The 22,081-nt window shown below is 44.3% G+C and overlaps 1 long non-coding RNA gene across 1 annotated transcript; it reads left to right on the top strand.

Annotated features, from left to right (window-relative positions):
• Nucleotides 1–3,274: 3,274 nt before the first annotated feature.
• Nucleotides 3,275–17,857, top strand: LOC144766573 (uncharacterized). Its single transcript, XR_013597843.1, has 3 exons — nucleotides 3,275–3,402; nucleotides 4,523–4,566; nucleotides 16,233–17,857. It is a non-coding gene; the product is annotated as an uncharacterized LOC144766573 (long non-coding RNA).
• Nucleotides 17,858–22,081: the final 4,224 nt, after the last annotated feature.

Below are 22,081 nucleotides of genomic sequence, written 5' to 3'. Positions count from 1 at the left end.
ATCGGGAGCCAATGTAGCTCCTGCATCAGGGGGGAAGAACGGGCAGTTCTGGGTTTTTTATAGATCAACCTGGCTGCATCATTCATAACCCCCTGTAGTTTGTCCAGCAGCCGCTGGGGTAGGCCTATGTATAGGGAGTTCCCGTAGTCCAGCCTAGCCAAAATTGTGGCTGAGACCACGTGTCTCAAAGTAGAGAATGAGAGTAAGGCAGAGATCTTCCTTAGTTGTCGTAACAGGCCTATGCAAGTGCCCACTACCGTGGTGACTTGTTTGTTCATGGATAGTTTGTCATCCACGTAAAGGCCTAGACTTTTGACTGCGGACGCCGGTTTCGGTGGCACACCCAGCTCCACAGGCCAAAATTTCTCACTCCAGGGGTTGCCCGAGATAGAAATGGGCAACACTTCCGTCTTATCCGGGTTGACTTTTAAGTGGTTCTCGGACATCCAGTTGACCGTAGCTTTTAGTATGTCCTGCAACCTGGTGGACGCTCCCAGACCATCGTCCAGCCGAATGATTATCTGAGTATCATCGGCGTAATTGTACACCAGGCAATCCATCCTGTTCAGGAGAGCGATTAATGGCTGCAGGTAGATATTAAAAAGTAGGGGTGACAAGGCCGATCCCTGTGGAACCCCGCAGGTGATCGGAGCAGAGGTGGAAAGTAAATCTCCCAACTGTACTCTTTGCATCCTGCCCTGCAAGAATGATGTGAGCCAGGCATGTGCTGTACCCCTGATACCAAAGGCTCTCAACCGCGACAAAAGCTGTTCATGACACACGGTATCAAAAGCCGCGGAGAGATCCAGTAGTATCAGGGCACTCGGTGTTTTTACATCCACCCGAGTTCTCAGTTCATCTAGGATAGATAGCATAACTAATTCCGTGCTATGGTTAGCACGGAACCCTGCCTGATTGGTCTCCAGCAGGTTGTTACTCTCTAGATGACCCGAGAGTGATGTTAACACATGCTGCTCAATCACCTTAGCCAAGAAAGGCAACTGGGAGATGGGCCGGAAGTTTTTCAAACACTTCGTGTCCGATCCAGGTTTCTTTAGTAGGGGAATCAAACGAGCCTCTTTAAAAGCTAGAGGGACCTGTCCTGTACGAAGGGAGGTATTCAATAAATGCAAAACCTCTCCCTCAATTCCTGGTACTGCCAACTTGAATACATCAGGAGGGCATGGATCCACCAAGGAACCCGATTTAACTCGGTCCATGATTTTGAGTAGTTCCTGTGTAGAGATTGGGGAAAACTCCACTAATAGTGGAGTATCTAGCGGGGCAGTGATTTCCGGTGGACAGGGACATTCGAGGGGTATAGTTGCAGCAATTTCGCCCAGAATATCGGAGATCTTATTTACAAAGAAATCCTGAAACCTCTGGCAGTCCTCCTGGGTGAACTCAGCACTTAGAGAGAGAGATATTGTTTTTGTTTCTTCTAATAGTGAAACTAAGGAACCTATCCCATTTTTGATTTAATCAGAAAAGGCAAGAGATTATTCTTCATTATCAGACCAGATAATGAAAATATCATCAATGTAGCGTTCCACAATGAACCATTCCCTGAGAAAAGAGTTGGAAAGATTGAAGATGAGTGCTTTTTCAAAGCTATTCATCCATGTACCATGCACCTGTAAATAAAAATCATCTTCAAACTTGAAATAATTCCTGGTAAGGGTCATGTGTGCACAATTTATATCAAACTTAACCAGGACTTTTGAGGCCACTTCATATTGGGATAGGAACTCACTAAGGACCTTGAGGGACTCCTCTTGAGGAATACTTGAATGAAATGCAGCAGCTTTCAAAGTCATCACACGTTGTGTGTGAGGGTTAAAAGACATACCCTCCAAGAAGTTAAGGATGTCTTCTGTATTGCTTATATAAGAGGCATGGAGGTCATTAGAAGTCTTTAAAAATGGTCGGAGAACTTGCATAATGTCTTGAATGTAGACCCTTTCATGCTACCCGTGTTGTGTTACACCTTCTACATGTTGCCCCTGAGAAAGCCTTCCATCCCTTCGAGGTAGGTAAATTGAGTACCCATACATTAGGTAATGGTAACACCTGGTCTTTACAGTTCCATGAAGCAGCAGAAGTGTGGTGTGAAAGGCTACATATCAACAACGTATTATTAGTAGAAGTGTAGCACTATTGTGTTTTCATTACTTTGGCAAGCTTTTGCTGAGTTTTGGAATTTCCATCAATTGGATGTTATGGATGTGGTTACATATAGTTAGTATTTGTTAAACATCTTCTTTATGGATTGTGTTTGCTAATTTGAAATTATAATGAGCTTCTCCCTGCAAAAGATATTTGGAGAGTGCTTCCTCTATAGACAGGTGTTCCAATGGCTCGACCATTATGTTGAGTTAGTTAAGTTCATCGAGTTGTATGGCTGGTGGTTCATTGCTTGTCTGGAAGAGCACTTTAACAGGAAGGTACAATTCTGTGATTCAATGTTGTGCATTTGACTGTGTGACATGTTTCAATGAATTTTTTTTGGATGGTTCTAAGATGTATGTTGGCCATGGCATTGCTGTTGACTTAGAAGTATCAAGCCAAGAATAAGGCTTTGTTGGGGTTCCGTGAATCATGCTCAGAGTCAGAAAGGGAAATATAAGCATAGTATGAAGGATGTCCCATAATGCATATTGTTCAGTGGAAGATGCTGTTGGGTGTCCTGAGTTAGATGAAGTGTGTATGTCTATTTCGGATTGCACTGGAGATTTTGTGTTAAAACATGATTAGCTACACTACGTGGCAGACTTTAGGCACCTTGGTGGCTTTAAAGGAAGGTAGGATGAGGAGTACGTAGTGGTTAGACCAAGAAAGCAGAGTGTTCACACCTGTATGAACAAGGAAGTGCACGTGACGACGAAATATTGACTTTACTGGGGATTAAAATGTGAAGATATTCTGTTTTTGTGATACTTGCCCCAGAGAGTAGGAAGCGGACATCCTCTACATGTCTTTCAGTATTTACCATCACCTTGTACTGTTCATTCAATTTTAGCATTTAGATTTACTAGAACTCCACTTTCTTTATGAATTGGGAATTCTTGGCTTTGGTAATTGAGGCTTTAATCTGTTAATCATATTAATTTCACCTTCTGCTAAAAAAGCAACTTGGTTATTTTTGAGTCAACAGCATCCCTCGTTGTGCAGGAATCATTTCACACATGCATGGTGAGTCTGGACTCAGTGACGGAACAAAAAGGAGATGTCTCTGAGTCTTTAACTAAGACCAGGATGAGTTTCTACTCTGTGCTCACCTCTCATGGCCGCCAGGTGACCAGAGGTGGAATATGACGGCTCTCTTTTCATCTAGTCACCTGGTGACCACTTCTCATCTTTTTTTCACAGGTGCAGTCCCCCGATGTAGACCACATTTACATGGTAAGACAAATGTAAATTATGTTTCAGCAGAGAATTGTGTTTCTGATTGCTTGGATAAATGTTACTTCTTGATATCACCTGAGGATCCTAGTTCCGACCAGGTCACCTCTGTAACTGCAACACAATCCAGTGGGTGGTGAAGAAGGCCTGGGTTCTGATTTACTCTTTCATGGATATCTAAGCTTACAAAACAGAATCTTATGAACTGACATGGTACGATACTCTCCCTTATAGATTATAGAATAGTTTTAGCAAATGTAATTTCCTGGCTGACAAGCTTGTGGCAGCAATGTATTGTAATTAACTCTCCAAAGGTCTTTTGGTTTGGTAGGAATAAAAAGAGCTAAATGTTTCCAGCCCAGAATTAAGAACTTTGGAAACAAGTAAAGAAATGACACCAAGTGAGTGTTCCACAAGATGACAACCTTCACTGAGAAGCATCCTACCTTGTAGTCGGTTCTCTGCTGTGGGGGAGTAGAGTGCCGACTGCACTGGTTTTACACTTAGTGGTGAGGTGATCCACAAGATGGCTGTCTTCACTAAGAAGTATCCTAGCTCACAATTGGATCTCTGTGGTTGGGAAATACAGCCTGAACTGCACCTCATGCATGTTTAGAGGTGAGATGTTCCACAATGAGACACCTTCACTGAGAAGTATCCCAGCTAACAGTTGGATCTCCTTTGTTGGGTAGTAGAGCGTGGAATCCTACTCAGACAAGAAGGGTTATCTAGTCATCAGTGTGAGATGAGCTTCATGAACAGCTTTATAAACCAGGTAGAGGGCCGTATTCACACAGAGGGTCTGTCCTCACTCTGTCCTGATGCTGGTGGAAGCCTATGATCAAGGACCGTAGGAGATTCCATTCCACTATTCAGCCATTCACTGAATTCACACCCATTCAGGGACATGTGAAATACAAGCCTCCTTTCATTTTCTTCAAGAATGCAATAACATAACATAACAATAACATAATATAAGAGAAACAATAAAGCAAATAGAATGGAAGAAACAAACAAAAAATATGTCACAGAACAAAAGTCAGAGTAAGACTGCCCATCTCATTGCAATCCAGCAACATATCTTCTGAACGTATCCTAATACTGTCGCTTTTGTTTGCAGAAATTAAAGCATGGAGATCAGGCAATATACGGCCACCTGCAAAGGTAAGCCATGGTAAACATGACGTTCTTGTCCTCACTGTCATATCTGCACCATCTTCTGCCACAGAAAAAGGATCCGCATAGCATGAATGGAAAAAATGACTAAGGGGATAAATTTAATATTTTCAGCACAGTGTGCGAGAGCAACCATAGTATTAATTTAAAATTACCTGATACTTGTGTCTTCCCCTGGACTGGTGCCCTCAAAGCCTGCCTAGCGCAATGCACAACCTTTGCACCATGTTGCAGAGGTGTGTGGGTGCTGTCTCGGATAAGACGTATACTGGAACCTACTCTTTCAGTACAAAATTCGGGCCTAGATACGGACAGTTCAGGCAGCGCAGCAAGGCAAGTTGCTGAGCTGTGTTATGTGAACGGGAGAGAGCTGAACTGCACCAGAAAAGGCCTGATTACTGCTAAGACCTACTATACGGCATGCTCTGTCCTTTCATGTGTGGTGTTAGAAATTGGATTTCTGGGTGGCAGAATGACAGCCCTAGTCCGGGTAAGTCGATAGACACCATAAATTAATCTGTGCTCACCCCCTGGTAGCTAGGCACTGACCAGGCAGGCTTAATTTAAGAGACAAAGGGCCAGATGTAGGTAATTTCCATTTACCGATTCTTAAATACCGACTCATACCGAATCGTTAATTCAGAATCGGAAAATGGTATGTAGGTAAAAATTCTGTAAAACTTACCGATTCGGAATGACTCAGTATCTCATTTCGGTATTTACCGAATCGGTAATTTCCTAATCGGTAAATTCCGAATCGGTAAAACCCATGCATTCCTATGGGCCTCCTGGCCCATAGGAATGAATGGGTGTTACCAATTCGGAATTTACCGAATCGGATATTACCGAATCGGTAAATACCGATTCGGTAAAATCCGATTCGGAAGTATGAAAAACGACATGTGAGCCTGCCAACCAATCAGGGACACCCTACACACCCCACAACCAAGGCCCTGAGAATCCAACCAATCAGAATGAAGCACCCCTCCCCAGTACCTGGGAGTGGCCACACCCATGCAGGTGCACACCAACTGAACAAACAATTGAGCTGAGGTGAGAGGAGCTGAGCATCCACAGCCAAGCAGTGCTACAGAATGGAGTCTCATGAAGGGAAAAAGGATGGTGGGGAGCGCAAAAGAAAGATAAAGTTCAGCCCAGAAGAACTTCAGGTGGCTGTAGAAGAAATAGTAAGTCACTACAGCCAAATATTCGGGAGACAGTCTCTGCATGTTGCAGAGACTGTGAAGAGGAACATATGGCTTGGCATACAGGGCAAAGTGAATGCAATTGGTGTGACCCACCGGGAGATTGAGGACATCAAAAAGCGATGGTATGACCTGCGCATCGTAACAAAGACAAAGATTGCAGCACAAAAAAAGGATGCTGGTGTGACTGGAGGTGGCAGGAGCAAAGCACCAAAGCTGAATGAGATGGAGGAGCTTGTGGAAACCACCATGGAGCCAGAATGCATCCATGGGATAGGAGACCTGGACAGTACAGCAAAAGCCACAAAGAAACAAGGTAAGAGGCATGTACCCTAATCCACAACCATTTACCTGAACCCGTACCCCACTGTGTAGAATCATTACACTGCATAACAGCTCATACTTGGTGGTAGCAATGCATCATGGTAGACGTAGTCATGAGTACATTGATACAAAGCATACACCACATGACTCAGCAAGGCATGCCACACACATCATAAAACACACAATGTACACTGTGCAAAGGTGTGTAAACGATTTATTTCAGAAATACACACAGGTGGACAACAACATTGACCCCATGTCAATTTGATTCCACAGGAGAGTCCTCACGCACTCCAGCACCAGCAAGGGAGGAGAGGGCACCAGCAACTGAGAGAAGGGAGAAAGAGAAGAAAAGAACAGGTCACAGCGCTGTAGAAGGAGGCAACAACACCACCCAGGAAGCCTCATCACCAGAGCGAGCCTCAACACATGTCCCGCTATCACCTTTGTTGTTTGGATCTCCTGAATTGTTAAGTACACCGTGTACACCCATAGCAATGTCCAGGTCGTCCATGCAGGGAAGGGCAAGTAGGCATGAGGAGCCCCCTCAGAGGATCCTGTAAACCTCTGATTCAGAGGATAAGGATGTTGTACCTCACCTGTGGCTGACAAGGCTAGACCACAGATTGCAGCAGGCGCTGCGCACCAGTGTCCTTGGCAGGAGGGCACGTGAGGGTGGCCAGGGGCAGGAAGGGGAGAGCGTCTTCTGTGGCCTGGAGGCCACAATGGTCAAAGTACAGCGCATGCAGGCCAAAGCACTGTTAGCCATGCATTGGCAGGTTCGCTGCATGAACAATAAAATTACCAACATGGACAAGGGAATAGGCCACATAGCATCTAGTTTGGAGGCAATATCAAAGGGGATAACAGACATCTCCACATACATGGGTGTACTGTCGGATAAGTTGGACAGGGATCATTTACAGCGGGCAGGGATCAGCAGTATATGCGCCAGCAGACAAAGGCAATGAACAGATTTGCTTCAAGTACGTCACTACTGTGCCGATGCTCAATATCCATGCAGGATGCAATTGTGCACTGCTGCACAGAATTGACACGGGGCATGGGAAGAGTGACCTCTGCGATGGAGCAGATGCTCAACACAAACACAGGCAATGCTAGTGACACGGGTGTGGAGGAGACAGAGGGGTCAACCAGCAGGAGTGGCTCCAGCACACCTGTACCGGAGGTGCGCAGGAGCGACCGGCGCAGCCATGCTGAGTCAGGCCCCAGCAGAGAATCTGAAAGCCAGGCACATCAATCGCGCAATGTAGTGCGTGGACGTAAGCACTGACCTATGATGCAGATCCACACTACTGCACACAGTGACGGCAACTGAGCAGGAGCAGTCATGGACATAGACTTTGATGTACAATGCCGTTTCCGATGTGACAATGATGATGTAGTGAATATTAAACTACACTCGTCAAACACTATACCTGTCTATGTGTCATACATTATCTAGAAATATCGACGTGTAATTTCTGTCCATCTCAATCTACCATCTATTGCTGCTGGTCCTGTTGCTTGGGGGTCTGCATGTTCTTGGTCATCATCAATGTCCTCGTGATGTGTCACCTCCACCTCTGGGCCTTCTTTGGTGGCAAGAGTGTGCAAAATTGCACAGGTCACTATTATCTTGCAACACAGGACGGGGGTGTACTGTCGAGCACCTCCACTCTTGTGGAGGCAGCGGAACCTGCTCTTGAGGAGTCCAAATGTTCGCTCAACTCCGTTGCGAGTTGACCTGTGTGCCACATTGTATCGCCTTTCGACTCTGTTAGTTGGGTTGAGGTACGGTGTGAGCACAAAGGAACGCAGGGCATATGCACTATCGCCTAGGAGGGAATGAGAGGTACATGAGTTAAAATCACATGACACATTCATTTCAGGATGTGTAACACTTATTTACCTGGTGGAGGACCTGAGCACTCCTATATGCTGAATTTAGGCTCAAGAAATGAAAGAAGGTGTTTGAAAGTTCAAAGTTTTTATTCACTTTGTTGCATGCATGAGTTGGTTCATAATTCTGAATCCAAAATATTTTTGTTACACAATAGTTGATGTGCAATCAATTGTAGACAATTCCATAATCAAACCATCTTGATTGTATGTGTGGAAACATATATAAATATCCCCGATGCATTTCGAGCTGGAAAGCTCTTCTTCAGGGGGTCCACATAATCTAAAGAAAAGTGTGAAATGTGGGAGGTTATTAATAACAGGGCCTGATGGTAATGGTAATAGATGTTAATGAAGGATTCAAATGTGCGGGTAAAACGGCGAAAAAACATGCAGGTGATTAGTATCGGAAATATAAGGGAAGAGAAATACATGAGAGTGTGTCAATAGTCGGTGGCAACTGAGTGATATAATATCCCGAAGGTAACTTATTTTTTTCCTTTCCTACATCTCGTTGGACATTTTTTCCAATTTCTTATTTACCGATTCGGTAAATAAGAACTCGGTAAATAAGGAATCGCTAATTACCGATTCGGAAAATATGTACTCGGTAAATACAGATTCGGTATTTTACAGATTCATATTTTCCGATTCGGTACATTTTTGACTCCTACATCTCATTTTCAAAAGACCGGTCGGTAACGGCCGATTTTACAGATTTCGGGCCGTTACCGACTGGTATTTGCCTACCTACATCTGGCCCAAAGTGTAAAATATGTCAAACACTTAAAACGGTGAAAACACCACAAAATCACTACACACAGGTTCAGAAAAAGAAAGTATGATTTCAAAAATAAAACAAGACCAAAATGATAAAAATATAAGTAGAAGTCAAGAGATGACTTTTTTAAAGATTAAATGAAAAAATAGTGCTTAGAAACGGTAAATGCTTAAAGAATTAATTGGTCTCGCTGGACCGGGACAAAGTTAAGAGTTCAGACCGACTGTGATGGATAGCGGGCCAGAAACCGCTTAGCAAACGTACTTTAATCCTGGTTGCAATCAACGACATGTGGGGTGCAGCCAAGCAATGCGTCTTTGTCTATCCTGCAGACAGAAGATTTGTTGGTGTTCTCAAATGAGAAGATGGTGGTTCACTGGTCCTGAGTGCGAAGTGCCGTTTCCAAAGTGGTGGTAATGCAGCGGTTCCAATGTGGCAGTCCCGATGGCGATGCAGCCGTTCCGAGTGCGATTGGCCAGTTCTGTTCCTGCAACAGCTGTGATTTGTAGATTCTGCTCTTGCAGCAGAGGATGCATCGGTTGCACTGGAGCAAGCCCTGGGGTTCACTTCCAGTGAACCAGGAGCAAGGTTAAGACGTTGATGTCCCTGAGTCTTTGAAGACAGGAGGCTAGTTAATTAGCCCTTAGAACCACTCTGGGTCTAGTGATGAAGGTCCAATCAGACCGATCAGCAGAATGCAGAGAGCACAGCCTTGCAGAGCAGCAGTCCAATAGTGTGGCAGTCCATAGCACAGCAGTTCTTCTTGGCAAATTGGTTTCAGGTCCAGACGTATACTCTGTAGGATAAGAGGTTCGAAGCCGATACTTATACTCATTGTGCCTTTCAAGTGGGGGTGACTTCAAAGCAGGGTCTTTGAAGTACTAACATTTATTTTCTCCCCGCCCTGGCTCCACACTCACCACAGGGGGGTAAACAGACCTTTGTGTGAGGACAGGGCCCAGCTTATTCAGTAGTAAGAGTGAGGCAGTGCCCAGCTCCTCCCTCCCGTCCTCCAAGGAAGATGCATAGAGTCACACCCAGCCTTCCTTTGTGTGTGGCTGTCAAGAGTGAACACACAAAGTGAACTGTTGCCCAGTCAGTCATCAGAGACAGGCAGCAGACATCGCATAGCTAAGAACAAGAAAATGCCCAACTTTCTAAAAGTAAAACACACAAGATGATGGACGGAATGTTGCACAATGGCAAAACATTCACCCCCAGTCACAGATCTGGGTTTAATCCATCGTTATTTTGCTCACCAAGCCACCCCAGTTCAGACATGGCCATATGCAAATCAGTCTTGACCCTGTGCCTCATGGGAACAGTCCAGACCGAACTGCCAAGCCATGTCTTCCCTGGATGGGAATCAAGCATCCTAGGACCGGTTTCTGGCTATCAGCCGTCTTCAGCCCGGATAGCTTGACTCCAGTGGCTTAGTGAGCACGGGAAAAGTGGCATTTTTAGAATGGTAACTACAAATCCAACTTTGAGATTTTGTGTTAATGTTTGAGATTGTCCTGGGTGGGGTGGGCTACAGGCCTCTCATGCCCTCCTGCTAAGTAGATGTGTCTTTTTCTTGACATGAGGGCACATATTTGTGGGGACGGTGGTCATGTAGGGGGTGGAGGAGACCCGATGGGGTGTTGTTTATGTGTGGTTGTTAGGTTATTGTACGAGGCACTTGATTTGAAGCAGATGCAGTGCAGTGCTAATATACTATGCCGAGGTCACATAGATACTAAACACTTTAGTCATGGCACAGGTTAATATGTCAGTGACCTCCAGACATTCCATAATAACCTAGAATGTCAATGGGCTGAACAATAAAGTCAAGCAAAGCCTGGCTGTGACAGTCATCAGATGCTTAAAACCTGATGGAGACTTCCTTCAGGAGACACACTTATTATGGACCCAGTGCTGTTTCATTGGTCAAGGGCATACTCTACATTGGTCCATGCTGGGTTTATCTCGGGCTCTTTGGAAGTGTTAACTTTGATCAGGAGATTGACTCCCTTTCAGGTTCGGAATACCGGGATTGACTTCCATGGGACATACACCACACTGCAGGGCCTATGGGGGAGGGGGTGGACTGATGATATACTTATCATTGCCCATCCACCCCCATGCTTGCAACAACCTACTTTAGACAAAGTCACCGCCATATTGCTAGAAAGAGGAATCTTTTCTTCATATTTTGGGGGAAGGTTTTAATGATGTAATGGCCCCTGAGGTGAACAACTCAGGTTCCGCCCCGGTTGCGCCTAGGGAGATGTAATTGTCCCATTTTGCGAACATGCTGGGTCTGTCAGATATTTGGCACCACCATTGCCCAGAAGATAGAGGGTACTCATACTTCTCTGGCACTCCCTGGGTGTTTTTTAGATTAGACTATATCTTTGGCCCAGCAGGTGAAATTGGTAGGATTGAATGAGCTGATTCCCTTGCTAGGGGATTGTCAGATTATTCATTGCTCTGGACATCACCAGATCAGCGGCCCTCCCATCCAAGACAGGGATGGAAGTTGAATACCTGGAAACATTGGGATGAGGCATTATCACGAAAACTGCGAGTAGATACTTTGTGAAAAATTAAAAGTATGTGGACTCCTCCATAATTCTTTGAGAGGCCTATAAAACGGTACTCCGGGACCGGGCTCAGGGGCTCAGAAAATAATTGCTCATAAGAGAAGGAGGGACACAAGGGAGATTGAGGCAATTGAAGGTCAACTGGTGCACTTAGAATGGACTTCCGGGCCTTTGTCTGACCCCCTGATTCTTAGGAGGATTGCCACCCTCTGCGCTGACTGCTGTGCTCTGGCACATAGAGAAGTGGTGAACCAAATCCTGGCCACATAATACTGCCTTTATGTCTAGAAGATAAAGTGGGTAAACTCCTGGCATGGCTTAGCAAGCCAGAGGCTGAGGCCTGCCGAGTATAGTTGGGGAGTTTTGCCAGTTAATAAGAGGCCTTCAATAGAGAGCACCCCCTTGCCAAGGCCCAACAAATTACTGATGATCTAAACAACGTGGTGGGGCCGGTCCTCCCTCTAGAGGATCGTGTGGCCTTCGATGAAGAAATCACACTCCCGGAAATACAGGCAGCTACAGCAAAACTAAACTCTAGAAAAAACCCGGGACCAACTGTCTCCCATCTGAATTCTTTACAAGAAACTCCAGGATACTTGGACCTCATCGCCTCAAAAGGTTTCTCGCGGTTCAAGAAGGTGGAGCCCTGTATCCGGACCAGCAACGGGCTATGATTGTGGTCATACACAAACCAAGGAGGCCAGAAATGTGCTGCAGATCTTAATGCTGATTTCCTTGTTAAATATTGAGAAAAACCTTTGCCACAGATCTGACCACCGGGCTCATTGGAATTCCATCTCCCTTGATCTATAGGTACCAATCGGGCTTTATCCCAAAGGGGTCTGCTAGATATAGTCTGTACAGGCTGCATAATTGGCTGGCGGCAGTTCATCCCCAATGAGAACTCCTTGTGTTCCATTCCATATATTCCAAAGAAGGCCCTTGATGCCATTCACTAACCGCTCCAGTCCGGGATCTTGGTGAGATTTGGTTTTGGCCCCAAATTACGAGCCTGAATAGTGCCACTCTATCGAGAACTCGTGGCAATGGGGTCCTTTCCGCAGAGTTTCCCATTAGGAGCCGGATTAGATTAGTCACCTGTCCCAACATCTGTTCGCCTTTACTGTGGAGTCTCTAGCCAGCCTGGTCTGGAGTCATGTAGGTACAAAGGGTTTGCCAGTTACTGAGACTACCTTGGAGGAGGGAAGGTGTTCGCTTTATGCAGATGATATTCTTTTGTTCCTCACCTAGCCAGTGGAGATGATCCTAATGGTTTTCCATTGGGATAAATCAGTTTTGTGCTCTATTGGTTGGGATCTAGACTTATCCACCCTTCCAGAGTTCCAATATCTTGGAAACAAATTCATTCTGCCGGGAGATTTTAATTTCCATGGTGAAGATCTTGCAAATCCAGAAGTAAGCAAGATCGTTACTAGTCTTAGTATATTCGGTCTTCCTCAAAGGGTGCAGGGTCCCACTCATCGGGCCGGCCACGCTCTTGATCTGATTTTCACTAATATGGATCACCTCAGCAGCTGCCCCCCATGCCCACGAGCTTCGACTGACCACTTCATGGTCATGTTCACTTACTAACCCCCAGTCACCCAGTTTTTCATTCAAAATAGGGAACGGAAGCGAAGGTATTTCGTAAATCCTGGAATAAACTAACCCTGGAATCTTTTAATGAAGCTTTCCATCCTCGTTCACAGGAGGGTGGATCGGATGATCTTGATGTATTAATAATACTCGAAGGCCCTCGATCTCACAATTCCCCAAAGCTTACATAGCGCGTCCCAGCCATGTCACTCCGCGCCCTGGTTTACACCCGAATTAAAAATCAAAAAATCAAAATGTAAGACCCTGGAGAGTATCAAAGTGGCTAGATGTACTTATATCAGGGGCCAAATGGACCAGGCTAGCAACTCCGCCAAAGCCGTTTTTAACATAGTTAAAGACTTTGGGGGTCATTAGGATGGTGGGCGGACTTTGTCCGCCCGCCACCCTAACGGAGAACGGGACCGTCCACCATAAGGGCGGGGGTCCCGTAGGGGGAATTAGGATGTGCCCTACAAAGTGGCGGGCACATTCTACATGTTTAGCATTGTGGCGGGCGGTGCTCTCTGCACCGCCCGCCACAATGCTAAACATTACTGAACGCATTTGCATATGCAAAATGGCAGGCACCGCGCGGTGCCTGCCGCTTTGCGTATGCAAATGTGGGGGGTACCATAGGTACCCCCCCTGTGATCCCCCACCTCTCCCATCATCCACAGCACACACCGCCTGCCTTTCCGTGGCGGCATTGCCGCCGCGGAAAGGCCCCGTACACCCACCATTGTAATATGGCTGGCGGTGTCCATTGGACACCACCACCATATTATTCCCTTTCCGCCGCGGTCGCAAGCGGACCGCGGCGGTAAAGCGGCGGACAGTCTTTCCGTCCGCCGCGCTCCCCCCGCCATCCTAATACGGCGTGGGGGAATCCGGGCATAGGTGTCGGGCGGATTGCCTCCGCCAGGCCAGCGGTGGCTACCGCCAGCCTGGCTGAGGCAATCCGCCCGACATCATAATGGGCCCCAAAGTATCACCCCAAGCCTGTAGATCAATTCCGGAGGAATCACAAGAAATTTGCGATGCATTAGCGACCTATTTCCATGAAAGAATTATGTCAATCTATGCGAACTTCCCAACTGGAGAATCCCATAAACCGCCCCTCCATTTGGACAAGATGAACCTGAAATTCCATTAGCTAACATCTTGGATCAGTTCGAAATAACCACTCTGGAAGAAGTCTCTAACCTACTATCGTCATCAAAATCCGGTTCGCCGGGTGATCTATGTCCCCCAAAAAATATGGCCCTTCTATCACCCAGTTGTGCCCCGGAAATCCTCAAAATCATTAACATTTCGACTCAAGCAGGCATTATTCCCACTGCCTGGAAAGAGGCATATGTTAGGCCGATATTGAAGAAATCTATAGCCGATCCTCGGACGCTTAGCAATTATCGACCTTTATCTCTTTTACCTTTGTTGGCCAAATAACTAGAAACCATCATAAACAGGCAGCTGAGCGCATTTCTTGAATCCAATAAATTCCTAGATCCTTCTCAGTTGGGATTTTGGCCATGCTTCGGCACTGAGACTGCCATTCTCGCAGTAACTGACTCGTTGAGGCAGGTGATAGACGCTGGGGGATCCACTGTTTTGATTTTGTTTGATCTCTCCGCAGCATTTGATGCCATCTCTCATTCTATGCTCGCGGAGAGACTATATTCATATGGTATCCGAGGCTCAGCCTTGAAATGGCTCAGACACTTTTTGTCTGATAGATGGCAAAGGATTATGCCAGGACCGTATTTCTCACAGAAATCTTGCTGGATAAGGGCGTCCCTCAGGGATCTTGCTTAAGTCCGACATTGTTTAATATATTTATGGCTCCCCTAGCAAAAATTATCGAACCATTTGGATTCAAGATAATCTCTTACGCTGATGATACTCAGCTGGTGTTTCCAATCGGTATCGACTTGGAGGATGAGAAAACTCGATTTGCAGCAGGTATGCTTGCAGTGTCAAACTGGATGACAGAGAACTGCCTCCAATTGAATCCTAGCAAGACCAAGATTATGCTTATGGGTAAAGCGTCTATGATTTGGACTCACGAGTGGTGGCCGGACCAGTTGGGAACGGCTCCCATACCGACCCAAGCTGTAAAAAATCTTGGATTAAAACTGGATCCAACTCTATCTATGAAGAATCACGTGGCAGCCCATGCTTAGTCACCACCCCCTTTGGTACATGACAGACTCCAATGAGGAAAATACTTTGAATCAACATTTAGGATAAGATCCTATGCATGTGTAGAGTATATATACTATAGAGTATATGCAGATTCCCTACCCCACCCAACTCCACAGACACAAGAAAAATTACTATCATTAAAGAAAACCTCAGTTGAAAACTAGCGTGCAGCTGTAGCGTTTTTCTAGTCCACTCAAAGTCTGATAGCAAAGGCTGAAAAGGATCTGCCCCTAGTACCTGTAGCAAGAATGTGAAATTTGAGGATATAAGTTAAACTTGCATAGGGTGGTTTTAATAAACATATAACTTCCAGGAAGTCAGCACTACTGGGGTACCAGCAGTGTGTTCTTCCTAAACAAGACCAGAATAACTATATGCAAAATAACGAGCTACTGAAAGCCAGAAAATGCAACAGCTACTGGCAGCCTCCATGAGGAAAATGGGGACCTCAGTTTTACCTCCCACCGTCTGATTCAGGAAATTGTAGTGGAGAAGCACTTGAAGCCATCACCTGGTGAGGGTCCTTGTGGACACAGGTTTGTTCTGCTATTAAACCCTTCTAGAGAGTTTTACCTATATTGGAGGGAAATATAGACACCTTCAGGAGTTTTATTGAGCATGAGATCCCAATAAAATCAGACAAAATAAAATTGCTCACATAGCAAATGCATAGCACAATCAGGTAAAATATTTGAGAACATCCAGGTTACAGAGTCCTCTAAAATTCTAGAGAGGGAGGGATTTGACCTGTAGAATAAGCAGTCCAAATACACAAAAACTGAAAGCCACACTTTCTGAAAGTAGAGTTTGAAGACATGGAACGGTATCTTCAATGTCTACACTCTCCCTCGCTTCCACAGAGCGTACAAGAATTTAAAAAACTGCAGACCATACTGGCAGGCAGATGGCATTTAAAGGGTAGCTGGGCCTTCCTATCGCAATATGGATTATTAATTGCTAAAAAACATGTGCACCCTATAATGTTGTCCTGAGCTCCTGACTAACCCAAAACTGAGGCTGAGAAGTGTCTTCATGCTGTCTTTTGTTTCTTCCTCACAGGCCGCAGAACTGACCGCAACGTGTGCACACCCAATCCTCTCCCATGAAGAGAATACCTCCTATGGCTGATACTATGCACGACTCTCTTTGATAGAGTGAATGGATCCTACCGCTTATACTATGTACGACCCTCTCTGATACATTGAATAGATCCTATGGCTGATGCGATGTATGACCCTCTCTGATATGTTGAATACATCCTACGGCTGATACAATGTACGACCCTCTCTGATACGTTGAATACATCCTACGGCTGATACAGTGTACGACCCTCTCTGATACGTTGAATACATCCTACGGTTGATACAATGTACGACCCTGTCTGATACGTTGAATACCCCTGCTGTGTATTTCTGAAAGGTAGTATGCTGCCTTTGCTTGAACAGGCTTGTTTTTGTGCAATACATTTATTTTAGAAATAGGTTGTACATGTTTTATTATTCAGTTCTTCTGTTAGGAATTAGACAGAACATTTCCTACAAGGTTGCAATAAATGGTGCTGTATTTGCTCTGTGGTCGGATAAATCATATCATAAAAAACAAAATTTGTTGTTTTGAAAACAGAGAGGACACAGTCACAAAAAGCAAAGGTCCTGAGGCGAGAAAGACCTCTGCTGCCAGGGATGTAAAACAAATACTTACATATGCCAGGGATGGGGCCCCCACAATTCCCAGCGATCTCTTATATATCACTGTGCTTCTATAGTGAGGGTAGGTTTAGGCACAACTGTCTTCTAATATGGCAGGCCTTTTCATTGTGTACAGTTTGCTAATTATGTTAGTGACATTGTTGACTTGTACATGTCATTTGAATGCAGAGCAGCTATTGCAAAATAGAGCACAACAGTTTCAATAAATATTACAAGATTTCCTCTTGCCTCTATTCTGTTCATTGTCGGTACGTATGAGTGAGCAAACGAAAGGTGATTGCCTGCTCCCGGGATGCCTGGAAGCGTCTAGAGTGCGTGCTCTGGGGTGCCACATTAACTATTACTCTGTAAAGGTTGGGAGGGCAGGTGCAGCACTATAAGCTAGTCTTGATTTGGGCTCAGAGGTACTGATGTGGTATGGTGACTCACTACCAACATACTGATGTTCTGTGGCCCTGGACATAGTTCTGTTTTTAAGCAGAATCCCTGCAACAACCCTTAGCTGATACATTGAATAGATTCCACTTGTATTGCACCGGTTTTAACTCAGCATGACTTAATAGTTTGAAGCTTTTTTTTCGTATAACATTGGATCTTCAATAATGAACTTGTTTGACCTACAGTCAAATCTCTCCCTACTTCTGCCAATACTACCTACTGGTAAAGTTCCAATCTTATGCTAATTCTGTGCTGATAACTAATCACAATTCTCGAGATAGCTTGGAAATAATGGCACAGACAATGAAAGAAACAACTATCAAAGGACTGATAGACCTAGAAGTCCTTTCGCCTCTGTGTCAACAACATAAGTAACCTGAATGACTGGTGCATATGTAAGTTTCAGAGCTGCAAGAGTTATAGCAGAATGATGAGTCATTCAATCTCGGTCCATGGCCAGTGCTGACCCTGAGTGACACATTGAACGAGAGGGTCCACCATGTCTGGTTCTCTTTGCTGTGTGGAAAGAGTGAGAGTCTCAGGACAGCAATACTGTTGTATGCTCAACAACTTCTTTCCTTCCTTCCTGCACCTTAAAGCTTAGATGTGAGGAACATGCCTTGGCTTGATCCATATCCTTGGCTTCAGAAGTTCTAATCTGGACCTGCGGCTGAAGAAAGGCTTTGCTTTTCAATCACACATGTGTAAGTGATTATCCTGAGATGTTCAGCGAGTGGCCCTGGGTGTTAGTTCCATGTTCTACAAGGCCCTGCTGAGACTGAAGGCAGTCTTTCCTGAACCACAGTATCTAACACTGCTGCTGTCAGCAAAGTTATATCCTAGAAGAAGGGGACATGGGAGAAGGAGAAGAGAAACACAGCTAACGTCTCTAGGAGACTTTTCTCAAAGTACAGAAAGTAGACAGAGGCTGTTGTCTGATAGAATATTGAAGCTCAGTAATATCCTGAAAGAAGGGGAAATTACATTAATATCATCTAGTGTTTTTATTGTGCTATTATTTATCCTGACCAATCCAGAGTGTTATTTGTTTCCTACATGGACCATTGTTGTTTTCCCTATGTTAGCTAAGTTGTCCACATAGTAGGCCACATTTCCCTTGCCCACATTACTACATAACACGCTTGCTTTTGTGCCACATCGAATTTTCACAAAGAATCTGCATATATTTTTGTGTTATGTTCTGTTCATCGGATTTAGTCTGAACACACCAGACAAGGTCAAACAACAATGCCCCTTGTTATTCTCTCTGGTCTGACATTGGCACTTAGACATAACAAGAGCATGCAGCTGCTGTTTGCGAGCACACATGTCTTGTCATATAACTGAGGACATGGGTTCTGAAAAACACACACTGAGTGAAGATCTTGAAGCAAGAGCGCTGCGTCAGCTGAGATGAAGAACATCCACCTATGAATGCCATGGTACAGGGTCAGCTGCTAATCCCAGTGATCTATAATATATAATCATTTAGCTTCAATAGAAAGGGGGTGGTTTAAGCTAATCTGTTTTATAACATGACAGGGCTTTTTGTGATATATGGTTTGTTAACCATGCTGATGATAATTACGGTGTGCTTTTGTTGTCAAATTGTGGCACAAATACTGCATCTTAGAGCACAATAGTTTAAATAAATATTATAAACTTCCTTTGTGTCTCTTGTTTATCCTATTGTGGACATATACAAGTGAGAGAGCGAAACGTGTGTCCTGTTACTGCGATCCTTTAAAGGGTCAAGAGTACTATATTCTGGAGTGTCAACTCACTTGTTTCTCTGGAAAGGGTAGGAGAGCAAGTGAGGCACTATAGGTATTCGGACTCTGGTTCATAAATATTGCAGTGGTATGGTGACTCAGTCCCTACCAGCTGATGTTCTGTGGTCTCAAGAATAGCTGTGTTCCTGAGCAGAATGTGCAATAAGAGAGAAAAGAAACACATCTAACTTCTCTAGGAGACTTTTCTCAAAGTACAGAAATTAGACAGAGGAGGATGTCTGATAGAATATCAAAGCTACAAATATTGTGTGAACACAACATCATGTCAGAAATTTCGAGGCCCAAAAGATCAGATTTATTAGTGTATTCTCTCCTAACACAAGAAATCACACTAAGGACCTGAGTCTCAAAAGTAACTGGCACTTTTGTTTACAATTTTTTACTATCCACAAAGGTTTCTAACGAGTCGTATCTTTACATGTGTGGAGTCTCCAATTTAAATTATAAAATAACTTTGTAAATTGCAAACAACCTTGGGGCATATTATCAAGGGGGTTTATCTCCGCTTTTTTGGCTTTAAAAGCCAAGAAAGCGGAGATAAAATGATCTCCCTATTACCAAGCTGTCGCTAACACCAGTTAGTGACAGCTAATAGGAGATAGCGACCATCTTGGGCCCCGCTTTGCATGTCAGTGATATTTATCACTAATGACATGCAAAGTGGGCGTGCCAAGATGTTAGCGACTGGAAACAGTCGCTAACATCGCTATCTCCTATTACCAACTTTTGGAGATATTCGCGCTAAGCGCGAATATCTCCAAAAGCTAACACCTGCCCTGAGCAGTTCTTCACCATGTTATCCAATGGGAGGTGGATAACATGGCTAAGAGCATTTGCTCGATAATGCATGAATATCGCGGACTTTTCAGCGATATTCATGCATTGCGGCCGTTTTTTATCGCATTTGCGATAAACCTTGCTAATAGCAAGGTTTATCTGCGATAAAAATCGCCGATGTGCGGCGATAATTTTTGTCTCTAAACAAGTTAGAGACAAAAATTATCGCTAGTTGTTGGTAATATGCCCCCTTAACTTTAACCAAACTTACACAAAAGTGCAAGTTTTGTTTTATGAATCAAGCCCTAATTATGTAAAAATGCTTGATTTAAAATGAATGCCTAATATAGAGCAAACTATATGTGAAGATGGTTCCATAAAAAGTAACATAATGGTTTTAAAAGCTGAATAAGCTTATTGAAAATATTTTTAATATTTCAAATGGCATTTATTAAATTAAAAAAAGAAAATGATGTAAGGCACTTACGAGGAAACCCCTCCCTTGCAAGCCCTGAATAAATCCATCTTCGTGCCAAAGTGCCCAGATGGGTTTCGTAGATGGCTTCAGCAGGCATACCGTAGCTGGATAACAAGGTTGTTTCCAAGATGCTGCTGTGATTAGATAAGGTTGCAGTTTGCTGCTATTAAGGTCTTTCAAGCTGAGAAAGCACAGCTAAGACCTGGCTCTGGGAGCCCTCCACTGTGACTCGCTCCCCCACCATGCACAGTTTTCTCATCAATAATTTGAATGCAAATGTTGCAGTGATATTATCAATGATGTCATGCAAGATGTCATGAGTGATGTAATATGTGGTGTAATCAGCAGTGCATGGCAAGGACCCGAGTTATAGTTATGTTAGAGTAAGAGTTATAGTTACTTGAGATAACTATAGCCGGTGAATTTAATTGGTTTTGTACATTTACAATGGCATATTTTAACTGACATGTTCACCTAATTATAACAACACTTTAACCTTTGTTTTTTTCATTGAATTTCTATGTTGTTTTTTTAAGCATAAAGTAATTTTTTATGACCATACATAAAGCCAACCCACTGCAGTACATGGCCAAAGGCCTGAAGCCAGGCCCTGCATCCAACACATTGCGAGCAGCCAACCCCCTGCCGAGCACAGTCTTTGTCTGTGACATTTTTTATATAGTTTTTATTTTTACATTTTGTGGTTGAAAAATGTGAAAGTTAATAATCAGAAATATATATTTTTTATTAAAAAATAAAAGAAGCACATCTCTGAGTCTTCCTTCCTGAGCTTCTTCGGGGCACTGTAGAGCAGCCACTCACCCCCGGTCTTTTTTATAAAGGTGTTGGCTCTGGGGGTTAGGTTCCCTGGTGCCTTTTTAGGCTCCTGTAGGGGGCCCATGCAGCCTGCTCCCTTTCATTAAAACATCGGCCCTGGGGGATGGAGTTCCCAAGGCCTCTTAAAGGCTTGGGGAGGGAGGGCACACAATCCTGCTAAAATATTATATGTTCCAACCCCCAGGCCCTACCCACCCATCAGAGAGGTGGTTAAAACAGAATCCTAACTATAACTACCGGGTGATGAGTATCCCTGGGTCGTTATAGTTAGATCAGCTTTTCCATTGGAAATGCCTTTTTTGTTTTGCTAATAGCTTTAGAGATATTGGACAAATCTTCACAAATCTTTCCAAAATGGGCTCTTTTTTACATAATTTATGCATGGAATGTTTTGGGCAAGCCTTAATGGGGTTGAACTTGGCAGAATACTAGATCTTAGTCCAGAAAGCATGCCTTTTATGATTGGGTGTAAATTCCTTCTGCAGGTTTTGAGTAATTAGGGTTCAAATTCTATGTGTATATATCACGCTCGCTGGATCTGTGGCAGATCCATGATGGATCTGCGGATCCACAAGCTCAATCACGCACTGTGATTGGCTGGCCTTAACCAGAGGGAAAAGTTGCAGCCGTCATCTTAGGACTCTGTGACAAAAAGGAGAAGAGACCAGAGGAAAATTACAATACCCCAGACAAGAAGAAGTATATAGTAAGGCATGATCTTGATCCCAGAGAACCCAGCGGGGAGGAAAACAGCAATTGTGGCATGCAGAGCGGAGAGCAATATAGCCAAAATTAATAAGCTCCATAATGCGTAAACTTGTTAGTCATCTGTGATTTTACAAAGCCTTTCAAACACCTTAGATTGAATGATGGGTT

Source organism: Lissotriton helveticus, chromosome 7 (assembly GCF_964261635.1).
Source record: "Lissotriton helveticus chromosome 7, aLisHel1.1, whole genome shotgun sequence".
In the NCBI taxonomy this organism is placed as follows: Eukaryota; Metazoa; Chordata; class Amphibia; order Caudata; family Salamandridae; genus Lissotriton; species Lissotriton helveticus.
The sequence above is the reverse complement of the archived record's forward strand: the minus strand, read 5'-3'. Positions and strand labels throughout refer to the sequence as shown.